This window comes from Natrix helvetica (genome assembly GCF_964273705.1).
Source record: "Natrix helvetica genome assembly, chromosome: 2".
Taxonomy (NCBI): domain Eukaryota; kingdom Metazoa; phylum Chordata; class Lepidosauria; order Squamata; family Natricidae; genus Natrix; species Natrix helvetica.
Genome location: NC_138552.1, coordinates 296,885,637 through 296,898,693, shown reverse-complemented (window position 1 = coordinate 296,898,693; position 13,057 = coordinate 296,885,637). Strand labels below are relative to the sequence as shown.

Here is a 13,057-nt window from a genome sequence, read left to right as displayed (position 1 = left end):
GATTACAGATGTTAAAAGATAGGAAGGCAACGGAGAATAGAGAAGTATAAAAGCTAGATATGGAAAACCTTCTTGCAGGAATTAAATTGCACCCTTAAAGGTCTCCCATCTCCCTTATGACCCCTTTGCAAACCACTTCCCTCCCCCCACAACACTACTTCCGCAGGTGACTTCATCACAGGCATCACAAGACCCATGTGGCGCCGCCCAGCGCTTGCACTACATTTCCCGTCATCCTCAGGCAGGCTCTACAGCAGGAAGACTAGGAAAAGGATCATTTCCCCCCCCTTTAATCCTGCTGCTTGGTACGGTCTCCTCTGCTTTTCCTCCCCCCCTCTCCGTTTTTGGTACGTTCCTTCTTCCTTTCTCAGCCCTCCCCAGCGACGTTCTAGTACGACCCGCTTTCCTTCCCCTCCTTTCACTTGGTACATTCCAGTCTCCTTCCGATTCTCCAGTCGCGAACGCATTCGGGAAAGGACTGCGCCTGCGCATCGCCGGGAGCGGCGAGAGCGAGAGAGAAAGAGAGGGGAGGAGCCAAAAGCGAGCGCGCGTCCCATCGGCGTCAGGGCTCCGCCTCCACGCACGCGTCGCTCCACGCACGCCGCGTCGCCCCGCCCCCTGTCAGTCACACTTCCTCAGTCAGCCCGTCCCGTTCCCCTCCGCTGAGGGAGGCGAAGGAGCGCGAGCGCGTTCCAAATCTCGCGAGAGGACGCGCTGAGGCAGAGGAGGAAGGGCGGGCGGCGGCGGCGGCTGAGGAGGCTCGGGAGGCGGAGGGCGGCGGCGAGGAACGGGGAGCGCGACCCCGCCCGTCCAGCGTTGTCCCGCGTCCGGCATCCTTCAACCCCGCCGGGCCGGATTTCCCTGGGCGGGTGCAGGCCGGGCCGGGCCTCGGGGCCTTGCGGGGCTCAAGGCGGCGGCGGCAACAACACCGGGTGAGTAGGCCCGGGGGAGGGGGGAGGAGGGTTGAGGGACGGGGCGTGGCCTAGCGGGGCGTGGCCGACCACGCCCCTGACCCCCCACCCCAAAGCCCCGAATAGTGGGGGCCCTCCCGCCCCTCCCATAACACCCGGGGGCGTGGCCTATCGGAGACCCCCCCTTGGGAGTGTGTGTGGGGGGGGAAACGCCCCCATTTAGAGTCACGGGGGGAGAGCTCAGGAAGGGGGGGCTTCTGCCTTCCTCTGGGGCTTTGACCCCCCCCTCCCAGGTCTTCAAAAACCCTTTGGGGGAGGGCAGACTCTTTGGGGGGGGGAGATGCTGGCTTGGGGGGGGCTATTTTCCCTTAAAAATATAAAGGGATTGGAGTTGTTTTCAGGGGAGGGAGAAAGAGGGAAGGAGGGACCCCCCTGTGATTGGAGTCCTGGTCTCCTGCCTGCTTGTTTGGAGGGAGCATAGAAGAAAAAACTTGGAGGGGGGGGAGGAGATTGAAAATATCCTGGATGGCTTGTCACCTTTTGCAAGGTCTGTGCTGCTGTTTCTTGGGGGGAAGGAGGGAGTGCTGATTCCTGGGGACTGGAGTGGGAGGGGGTCGTAGCTGGGTTATCAGGGGGACTAATAACGAGTGACCCCTGGGGGGGGGGAGTCTTGCAGCAATCCTTAGTGCAGGTACTCCTCGACTTTCAATGGTTCATTGAGTGACCGGAGTTACAACAGCGCTGAAAAAAAGTGACTTAGGACCGTTTTTTTGCACTTAATGACCGTTGCAACATCCTTTACGGGTCGCCTGATCAAAATTCGGACACTTGGCAGCTGACTCGTAGATATGACAGTCGGATTGTCCTGAAGGTAACGTCATCCCCCTTGGAGACCTTCGGACAAGTCCATGGGGAAGCCAGATTTACATAGCAACCATGTTGCTAACTTAAATGGGGAAATGAGATTCATTTAACAACCATGTAGCTAACTTAAACAACTGCAGGGATTCTCTTGGTGGCATGAAAGGTCGTAAAATAGGGCAAACCGCACTGAATAAATGCTTCACTTAGCGACAGAAATCTTGGGCTTAATTGGGACCTGAGCCTGGGTTCAAATGTTGCCTCGGATTTAAAAAAAAAACCAGCAAATTTGGGTGAGTGCCCTTGGTTTGGTTTGGACTCTTTCCGTCCTTGGGAAGGCAGCCAAGAAAGGAATGGGGGGGGGAGAGCAGGGGGGGGGTCTGCAAATTTAGGGTTGCAAGAACGCTTAAGCCATGATATGAGACTTTCCGGGGTGGGGGGCATTCATCCTTTGTGACACTTACTATGCTGGTAACACTTTGCTTGACCTGGTGGTCTCCTAGGGTTTCAAACCGCCCCCCTCCCCAATTCTCAAAAGTGGGGAGCAAAGCACCATGGGAGGGTGAGGTGAGGCTTCCTTTGGTGTATATGGTCAGTTGGGGGATTATTTCGGAGTTGCACAGGGAAATAAATAAACCGGAACCGCTTGGTAATCAGAAGAACTGTGAAGGCCTGGTTGTAGGAAAAAAAATACCCTGAGGGTGGGGGGGCAGAAAGAGACCTCCTGTTTCCCCCCTCCCCCCTCTGTATTCTCTGCAGTGCTGAAGGACCCCACTGAGTCTTTCTGCACATAACAGCCGTGGAAATTATGTGGTACCCTTGCAAAGAACGGCTAGCACTCAATAGCGTGGTCAGTCTGACATCTTACTCTCTGCTACTTGTGATGGGGTGGTGGCGTGGGAAGCTTTCCTCAGGCCTCTCTCGGTCTGATTATATCCCTCTGCAAAATTGCAAAAAGGCAGACGTAATTTCACTGGCTTTCATGACCTAAGGAGAGAGGGGGGGGAAGGATGCTACCTTAGTTTCACAGAGCCTACATTTTGCCTGCCAGAGTTCTGCTTCCCCCCCCCTCCCTGTTGCAACAGAGAACGATGTTGGGCCCAAAATATTTTGCTCAAAAAAAAGCTGCTTCGTTGCAGGGATTTTGTGTTGAAAAGACAAGGGCTTCCCTTTGGTTGAATGCAGTTTCAGGATAGCCATGACGAATATCTTTTGAAATCTGGCTGCCCGTGTTTGTTATGACAAGGAAAAGAGACAGAAAATATTGTCGGTGATTACACACCGCATTTATTGACCTCTCGGGAGAAGGTGTGGCACAAGGAACTGGTTAAAATTTAAAATGGCATTCTTGGGCGCATTCTTATTTGAGCATGTCGTGGTTTGGGTTAAGGTCTGGAGAACATGAGAGCCCTCCAGATGTTGTTGACCAGTTTTGAGTGTTGGTATTGTGGTTTGCTGGGAATTGCAGTGTGGCAATACCAGAGTCCCAAATTCCTTATTCCTACTCACCTTTCAGTGCTGTCTAGAGCAGGGTTCCCCAACCTTGGCCATTTTAAGATGTGTGGGCTTCAACTCCCAGAATTCCCCAAGCATGGCTGACCGGAGAATTCTGGGAATTGAAGTCCACACATCTTAAAATGGCCAAGGTTGGGGAACCCTGCTCTTGAGGAACAAGAAAGCATTTATCTTCCCTTTAACAAAGCGGATCGTCTTTAATTGGCCTTTTCAAAGCCTGAATCGATCTTAAATTGCGCAGACTGTGGCTCCTCTGTTAGCTAATTTCAACAATGTTTTTCCACATTAGACATTTTATTTACTGTATTTGTTATGCTGCTTATAGGATGCATGTCATCTTCCTTTGAACTGTAGAGACTTTCACCTTGGAAGTTTTAGAGAAGACACTTCCCATACCTCAGATATATTAGACAGCTGCTCCTCTCATTCTCTGCTTATCTTTGTGTCTGTCAACAAGCAGGAAGGCCTTGTGCTCAGGTAGACAGGGAAATTCCTGCCAGGTTGCTTTGTTTTGGTGGGCTCAAAACCTCCAAGCAGGATAAGCTGGATGTGCAAATATTCTATTGAACTACCTGTGAAGAAATTATTTTGCTAGGAGTATCCCCTGACACATGCAACCTGTGTGAAGCTGTAGGGCAAGGTTCAATTCAGTTCAGAGCTTGGTATGATCCACATAGGTGTTACAGTATTGATTTAAATTCATTTAGTGACCATTCAGTTACAACTTACAACCATTGTTTACCCTTTAGGACCGTTGTAGCATCCCTGTAATCATGTGATCAGAACTGGGACGCTTGGCAACCGACTCATATTTACGACGGTTGCAGTACCCCAGGGTCATGTGATCCCCCTTTGCACCCTTCTGACAGACAAAACCATGGGGGAGGCCAGATTCACTTTAACAACCATGCCACTAACTGAGCAACTGCAGTGATTCAGGTAACCACTGTGCCAAGAAAAGTTGTAAAAAGGAGCAAAACTCACTTAGCAGTTGTCTAGCTGAGCCATGGAAATTTTAGGGTCAAATTGGGGTTGTAAGTTGAGGACCATTTGTATACTAAGATACCCAATTATACATTGGACTAGAAGACCGCCAAGACCCCTTCCAGGTCTGTTCTGATTCTGATTGCTATCCCAGACTGGGCTGGGCATCGGTGAAGGTCCCGATCCACTTATCTGGAGGCTTTGGGTATCTGTCTTGGAAGACACAAGCTTAGAAGTAAAATAACCTAATAATCCAGGAACTACCAACAGAGGCAAAGAAGCCAGCAGTAAACAACAGCCTAACCGAGGAACTAACAAGGCCACTCCTGCCAACACTGAACTGACAGGGCAACACCCCCTATCAGCCTTTGAAAAGCCACACAGAACAACACACACACACACACACACACACACACACACACACTGCCAGAGAGAGGATTCCCTGAGGATGGGTTCCAGCAGAAGTCCAAAAGCTCAGAAGACGAAACCTCTAGTCCCGGTGACTGACCCAGATTGGATCCTACAACAGACAAGGGCAAGTCACTAGTATTTAAAAATGAGAGCAACCTCCCCTCTACCTTCCAGCACTGATGATGTTACCCAGTTGGGTCATGAAACGTCTGCAAGGAAACAGCCAAACTCAGAGAGCATCAAGTATCCCACAGTCTTCCTCCTTCCTCCTCTCTAGCACTGATGATGTTACCCAGTTGGGTCATGAAACGTCTGCAAGAAAACAACCCAGCTCAGAGAGCACCAAGGTCCTCACAGTTCTGCTCCTCTGTCATCACTTCTCTTCCTCTCCTTCTCCTCCACTTCCTTCTCTCAGCCTTCACTCTCTTTTAGCACTGATCACGTTGCCTAGTTGGGTCATGAAACGTCTGCAAGAAAACCACCCAGCTCAGGGAGCAGCCCACAGTCCTCCCCCCCCCCCCATTCCTTCTCTTTCCCCTCTTCCACTCTGCAACCCTCCTTCCCTTCTACCGTAGCACTGATGATGCTACCTAGTTGGGTCAAGAAATGTCTGCAAGAAAACAGCCAAACTCAAAGAGCACTAAGGACTCCACAGTCGTCCTCCTTCCTCTTCTCCAGCACTGATGACGTCGCCTAGTTGGGTCATGAAATGTCTACAAGAAAACAGTCCAGGTCAGAGAGCACCAAGGACCCCAAGACAGAGGTCCTGTCTGCCCAGAGCCTTTTAGGAATTGGGAAGCCTTAAACCTCTTGTTGGATTGACAGATAACAGATGTCATGTCTGAAAGGGTTTGTGGCCATCTCTGACCAGCATACAAAGCCTTCATAGCTTCAAGTATATATTGCAATGAATTTTATATTGGCGTAATCCTTAGAAGCTGCAGTTGGTGCCTAAGGCAATACAGGTACTCCTCAACTTACGACCACAATTGAACCCAACATTTATGCTGCTAAGTGAAACATTTGTTAAGTGAGCTTTGCTCGTTTTACAACCTTTCTTGTCGCAGTTGTTAAGTGAATCACCACAGTTGTTAAGTGAATGTGGCTTCCCCATTGACTTTGCTCATCAGAAGGTCACCAAAGGAGACTGCGACCGTCATAAACATGAGTCAGTTGCCAAGCCTCTGAATTTTGATCATGCAATCATGCTCCAACAGTCGTAAGTGTCTAATCCAGTCATAAGTCACTTCTTTTCAGTGCCGTTATAACTTTGGCCACGGTCGTAAGTCAAGAACTACCCATGTCTCCCTAGCTGGCCAATGAGATGTTGTGAGCATTGCGCTGGCTTTCAGTAGCTTTGAATAAGGCTAAAGACAATTTCCATGATGATGGGCTCCAGCAATAAAACTCCAGAATAAAACTCCGCATTGGCGACAGGAAGGGCATCCGGCAGTAAATACTCAGCTCCAGTCAGGTGCCCAGACTCCACCCCACAAGGGGTTATGGGATCATTAAAGGGAGATGATGATGATGATGGACTCCAGCACTAATCCGAAAGCTAGGAAGGCAAAACCTCTGGTCCTGCTGATCGATGCAGATTTGATCCACTAATCATAATGTCCTAAAGCAGGGGTGTCCAAACTTGGCAACTTTAAGACTTGTGGACTTCAACTCCCAGAATTCGCCAGCCAGCAGAGCCAGAGTCCACAAGTCTTAAAGTTGCCAAGTTTGGACACCCCTGTCCTAAAGTGTTTTCTAGCTGAATAACTGAATGATCCTACTCCAGGTAGAACAGCCAAAGGAGTCCTACCTCCAGGGTATCATTTTCAGAAGGAACTAGGGCAACACTGGAATTGTCCAGAGTGGGACAGATCTATTGTGTGTTATTTTGTAAACCGTTGGGGTGGTCTTTGGAACTCAGTACTGCCTGAATGAATAAACAAAAGAAGAAGAAAAATAAATCAAAGGACCCTATAATGCACTTTTACATAGATCTTGTACGGGTAATCCTCCGTTTACTCACCCTTGGGACCGGGATTTTCAGCGCTAAACAAGGCTGCTCCTAAAACCGCACACGATTTTACAACCTTTTATTGCTGCAGTTGCTAAGCGAATCACTGCCGTTGTTAAGTGGTCATTAAGCGAATCCCACGCCCTCCGTTGACTTTGCTTATCGGAAGCCCTCTGGGAAGGTTGCAGATGGCGATCAAATGACCTCGAGACGATGTGACCCTCGTGGTAAATACACACCGATTGCCATCTGTCTGAATTTTGACCCCCTGACCATCAGGATGGTACAGCAGTTGTATGTGCGAGGACTGATAAGTTGAATACTTACCTGTATTTGCTCAGGCAGGAAATCGGGTGGATTGTAATTTTGCAACCGAGGGGCTACTGGTACTAACTGCGACCCTCTCTTTCTCACAATAGCCCAGGCTTCTGACTTTAGAATTATTTATTTGCTCATCCTGAAACGTTCAAGTTTTTTGCAGCTGCCTAGAAGAATTCGGAAGCCAGTTCTTCCCAGTTAAATGCTTTCCAATTTCGTCTTTCTGCTAACTGTCATTTCTCCTTGTTGAAAATAAAGTGTCTTTTCCAATGTGAACGCCTCTCAGAGCCAAATATTTGGTCATTTTCAGGCACACCAGGTGTTCTTCATACGTAACTGTCCATCCGTGAAGTAATTAACACCAGATATATGAGTTTTTCCACCATTTTATTAAAATGAACTGGGTATGTGTACAAGGTTAAGCCGATACAGTCAAAATTCCCAAATTAATGTACGTTAAAAAGTACATTATGTCATTTTGCAATTCATACTGAGATAAGAAATATGGACTTGAAGGGGGGAGGGGTTAGAATTACTTCAAAGGGGCCTGAAATAGGACTTTGGAAAGTATTTTGCAGTAAAAATAAAACTTCACCTCACTCTACCTCTTCATATCTTCTACTCTTGCAGATTTTTGCTTCCACCAGTACAGTTAGTCCTTGACTTATGACAATTGAGCCCCACATTTCTGTTATTAAATGAGACATTTGTTAACTGAGTTTTGCCGCATTTTACAACCTCTCTTGCCACAATTGTTAAGTGAATCACTGCAGTCAATATGCGCAGAGGATTCTGCAAAGGTCATAATGGTGAAAAATAGTCATAACTCACAGTTTTTCAGTGCCGTTGTAACTTTGAACTGTCACTAAATGGACTCTTGTAAGTTGAGGACTATCTGTATAGACCGAAGGGCTTTATACATTCCATAAATACACAGGCTTTGTGGCTTAGGCCTGGTTAACTAGGAGACATCTTCAGATTAGAGCTGGAAGGGCCCTTCGAGGTCTTCTAGTCCAGCCCCATGCTCAAGCAACAGACCCTAGACCATTTCAGACATGTGGCTGTCCAGTCTGTTCTTAAAAACCTCCAGTGATGGAGCAACCACAATTTCTGGAGGCCAGCTGTTCCACTGGTTAATTGTTCTCACTGTTAGGAAGTTTCTCCTAAATTCCAGGTCGCTTCTCTCCTTGATTGGTTTCCATCCATTGCTTCTTGTCTTGCCCTCTGGTGCCTTGGAGAATAGCTTGACCACTTCCTCCTTGGGGCAGCCCCTCAAATACTGGAATGTTGCTATCAATGTCGTCCCCCCCCCCCCTCCTTCTTTTTTCTAGACCGGCCATACCCAAATCCTGCAATTCCGTTCTTCGTATGTTTTAGTGTCCAGCCCCCTAATCAACTTAGTTGCTCTTCTCTACACTTTTTCCAAAGTCTTAACATTCTTTTTTTGAAATGCAGGGGCCAAAACTGGATGCAAATATTCCAGGTGTGGCCTTACTAAGGATTTATAAAGTGCTACTCATACTTCACCTGATTTTGATTCTGCGTGTCTGTTTATACAACCAAGCTTTTAAAATTCTTTTTCTGTCCTGTTCGTCCTGTCTGGCTGGTACGATCTAGCCCTCTGGGGTCCCATCCACAGTGTCATCTTGTGGGCCTGTGGGCTTTCTCTGTGGCTGCACCTGCTGTGGGCAATCACATCTGCCCTGGAGTCATTGCAACCACACCTGTATTGTACCTTGACAATTTTTTTTAAAGACCTGTTTCTACTTCTTGCCTTCAGAGCAGGGCAGCTGGGTTCTAATCCGCTCTCCATCGATGGAGGTACAGCTACGTCTCGATTTACAACCGTTCATTTAGCGACCTTTCCAAGTTACAAAAGCACAAAAGTGACTTGAGATTGGACCTCCTCGCACTTATGACCGTTGTAGTATCAAGCTCACTTAACAACTGTCTCACTTAGCAGTAGAAATTTTGGGCTCAATTGTGGTTGTACGTCAAGGACTAACGGTATGTAAGTTGTCTGGCTTTGCTTTTGTGATTGAGGTAAAGTACTCTGGTGTAACTGTGTAATAGTACTAGTGTGTATTTGCAACCACACTCCCTCTGATTATAAGTAGTCCTTGACTTAACCACAGTTCATTTTTTTTGAAGTTGCAAAGGCACATTTTTCATGCTGACCAACGTTGCATGAGTCGTGATCAAAATTCAAATGATTGGCAACTGCCAGTCGCAGTCTGCTGAGGTCACGCAATCCCCTTTTGCGACCGTCTTGACAAGCAGAGTCAGTAGCGAAGCCGGCTTCCCCTGGGACTAACTGAACTGCAATGATTCACTTAACAACTGCGGCAAGAAAGTTTGTAAAATAGGGCAGAGTTCACTTAACAATTGTCTCACTTAACAAGAGAAATTTTGGGCTCCGTTGTGTTCATGAGCTGAGGACTCCCTGTATAGACTCACAATACATGAAAATGGCCTTTAAAAAAATACTTAACATTTTAGTGAGGCTCTTAGTGTGTCATCTTGAATCTGATAAGTATTTTAAAGGGAGCGGATCTTTGAATTTAGCCTTAATTTTCTTTTAATATCCACCATTCTGTATCATTGTGGTACACTCAAAATCCAGTGTGTGGAATAGGAATATTCTTTTATTCAGGTCTTGCCTCTTTCTTTAGACAAGGGGTGCCCACCTTTCACAGCGTTTAAGATCTGCAGACCTCAGTTCCCAGAATTCCGCAATTCTGGGAGTTAAAGTCCACAAATCTTAAAATTGCCAAGGTTGCACACTTCTAACTTAGACCCTGCAAACATTTGCTGTGGTCTTATTTCTTGGTTGCTTCATGTTACTTCTTAGAATTATTTATTTGTTCACTTTTTAATCTAATTTTTATGCCACCTATCTATGCCACCAGTGACTGGGTCACTTAAAGTATAAGTGAGAAAAATAGTTCTCCAAGACAATTAAAAGCAGAGGAGTGAAATAGAAAACCTTCATCTATTTATTGCTTCCCATTGTTTATTGTGTTAAATAAAAGCTATTTATTTATTGCTTCTACTGTCTTCCCCCCCCCTTCCCCAATTTTCTATACATTGAATACAAAGCACCTTAGTATTCCGTTTCTTGCATGCACTGAAGTGGATTCTAATCCCTTGCTAATTTGCTGATAAATCTTGGCTCTTTGAAGATTATTATTCGAAACTTTGAATGTGGTTTGTTTGGCTGACACAACATTTTTATCCTTCCGATGACCCTGAGCAGTTCCCTGCACGACAAAGAATGTGTGCAGGGGAAGGGAGAACGAGAAGCAGAATCATCCAAAATATCCTGGTGTTTATTATGAATGTTTGCGCAACGTCTTCTGACTTACTCAACTGTGTATTGTTGTAGTACTTTTCTAGACGAGAAAATGTTTACAAACACCGCAAATGTAAGCTGCAATCTGTTCTTAGATTTCCTTTTTGGTGTCTCAAGTAGAGAGGAGGTTTTCACCAAGATTTGATGACCCATTTACTATGATAATAACTTTTATGAAATCTTCCCCATAAATCCTATGAATTTCAGGTAGTCCTCAAAGTAATAGCAGTTTCACTTAGTGACCGTTCATCGTTACAACGGCAGTAAAAAAAGATGGCTTGTGTCTGTTTTTCCACACTTAGGGCTGTTGCCGCAACCCCCCCCCCCCGATCACGTGATCAAAATTCGGATGCTTGGCAGCCGGCTCGCATTTATGACGGTCTCAGTGTCCCCTGGATCACACGATTGCCCTTCTGCGACCTTCTGACAAGCAGCATCAATGGGGAAGCCAGGTTCACTTAACCATTTCAATAACTTAAGCCAGGGGTGTCCAAACTTGGGAACTTTAAGACTTGTGGACTTCAACTCCCAGAATTCCCCAGCCAGCATGACTGGCTGGGGAATTCTGGGAGTTGAAGTCCACAAGTCTTAAAGTTCCCAAGTTTGGACACCCCTGACTTAAGCGATTCACTTAGCAACCGTGGTAAGAAAGATTGTAAAATAGGGCAAAACTCACTTAACAACCATCTGGCTTAGCAACTGAGATTTTCAGTTCAATTGTGGTCGTATGTCGAGGACTATCCGTACTGCATCTGGCTATTAGCAGATTCGCCCAACGCCCTCTGAAAACACTCTGGTTTGTCGTACAAAGCTGCAATTTTCAGTTCCCAATTTTCGACCGCAATGTGAGATTAGGGTGCCTGCTGCCACTGGTTTATTCCCTCGGAGTCGATTCCCTTCCCTGCAATGCTAGAAGGGAGAGAGATTGTAGTTTTAATTTACAGATCTGTATTTAGAAACATGGCATCTCAGTGACCAGAATCTGGGCCTGGTTGATGAGATGGGTTGGTTTGTGTTGGACATATTTGTGCAGGCATTCTCCAGCAGGAAATATGAAGCCACACCTGGAATCCTGCATCTAGTTTTGGTCACCGCATTATAAAAAAGATGTTTCTAGAATGAGTGCAGAGAAGAACAACCAGGATGATGAGGGGACTGGAGGCTCAAACATCCGATGAACGGTTGCAGGAACTGGGCCTGGCTAGTCTAGAGAACAGAAGGATCAGGGGAGACAGGAGAGCATCTTCCAGTATTTGAGGGGCTGCCCCAAAGAAGAGGAAGTCAAGCTATTCTCCAAAGCCCTCGAAGGCCAGACCAGGAATAATGGATGGAAACTGACCAAGGAGAGATTCAACCTGGAAATAAGGAGGAATTTTCTGACAAGTGAGAACAATCAACCCATGGAACAGAAGTTGCCTTCGGAAGTTGTGGGAGCTTCATCCCTGGAAGCTTTCAAGAAGAGACTGGACTGCCATCGGTCAGAAATGGAGTAGGGTCTCCTGCTTTGGGGGGATTGGACTAGATGATCTACAAGGTCCCTGTCAGTTCTAATCTACTCTAGATGTCTTGGATCTAGAGTAGAGTAAAACAGATCTAGGACAATTGGGAATTGATAGGACAAGAATTCATCATCAAACGGATTGTGTGATAACAGCAAAGAAGCTAATTTTTCTCTATCAAACTATTTGTTTTTGCAAGTGGTTTATGGCCTGTTTAAAAGTTGGCCCTGATAATGGTTTGGTGGAATCCCATTAATTTTGCTAGGCAAAATCCCCTATACAGGTAGTTCTCGAGTTACGACCACCATTGAGCCCAAAATGTATGTTGTTAAGGGAAACATTTGTTAAGTGAGTTTTTGCCCCATTTTATGGCTTTTCTTGCCACCGTTGCTAAGTGAACAGAGATTGTTAAGCGGCAGAGTGAGGGCCCCATTTGGGTTTAAAGGACTAGAGCTCCCATCCAGGGGTGAAATCCAGCAGGTTCTGACAGGTTCTGGAGAACCGGTGGTGGAAATTTTGAGTAGTTTGGAGAACTAACAAATGCCACCTCTGGCCTGGCCCCAGAGTGGGGAGGAGGGAATGGAGATTTTGCAGTATCCTTCCCCTGCCACGCCCACAGAACCGGTAGTAAAAAAAAATGAATTTCACCACTGCTCCCATCACTTGAGAAGGAATTTCCACATCGACCCCTAGCGAAGGATCCCACGGTTGGAACCTGAGCCTGAGAAGGAGCCCGTAATAACCTTGGCTCTTCTGTGCTGGTTGCCTTTGGGAAAAGAAATGATGGGCCATGAGACACAATAGAAGAGAACATTCGTGGCTCAGGGTGGAGCTGTGGGCTTCTCACTTCTCTCTGGGCTGGTGGGGGGGGGGTTTCTTGCAGAGGTTTCCATGACCAAGCTGGGTAACCCCATCCATGCTAGGAGGGAGGGAGGAGAGGGAGGATTGTGGGGGCCTTTGGTGTTCTCTGACCTGTGCTCTTTTTTTGCTGACATTTCATTACCCTGCTATGTAACATCATCAGTCGTAAAAGAGGGGGAGAGAGGAGGAGGAGGAAAACTGTGGGGTCCTTGTGCTCTCTTGAGCTTGGTGGTTGTTTTGCAGATGTTTCATTACCCAACGGGGGGGGGGGGGTTGGAGAAGGACTGTGGAGTGCTTGGGGCCCTCTCTGGCAGACATTTTGTGACCCAATTAG

General features: G+C 47.0%; 1 protein-coding gene across 2 annotated transcripts in view; it reads left to right on the top strand.

Moving 5' to 3' along the window:
* Positions 1 to 602: 602 nt before the first annotated feature.
* Positions 603 to 13,057, top strand: part of TAOK1 (TAO kinase 1) — an 80,112-nt gene continuing 67,657 nt past the window's right edge. For both annotated transcript variants that reach the window (XM_081945399.1, XM_081945400.1), the window contains exon 1: positions 603 to 932. The gene's annotated coding sequence lies outside the window, so the exon portion shown is untranslated. The remainder of the gene's footprint in view (positions 933 to 13,057) is intronic.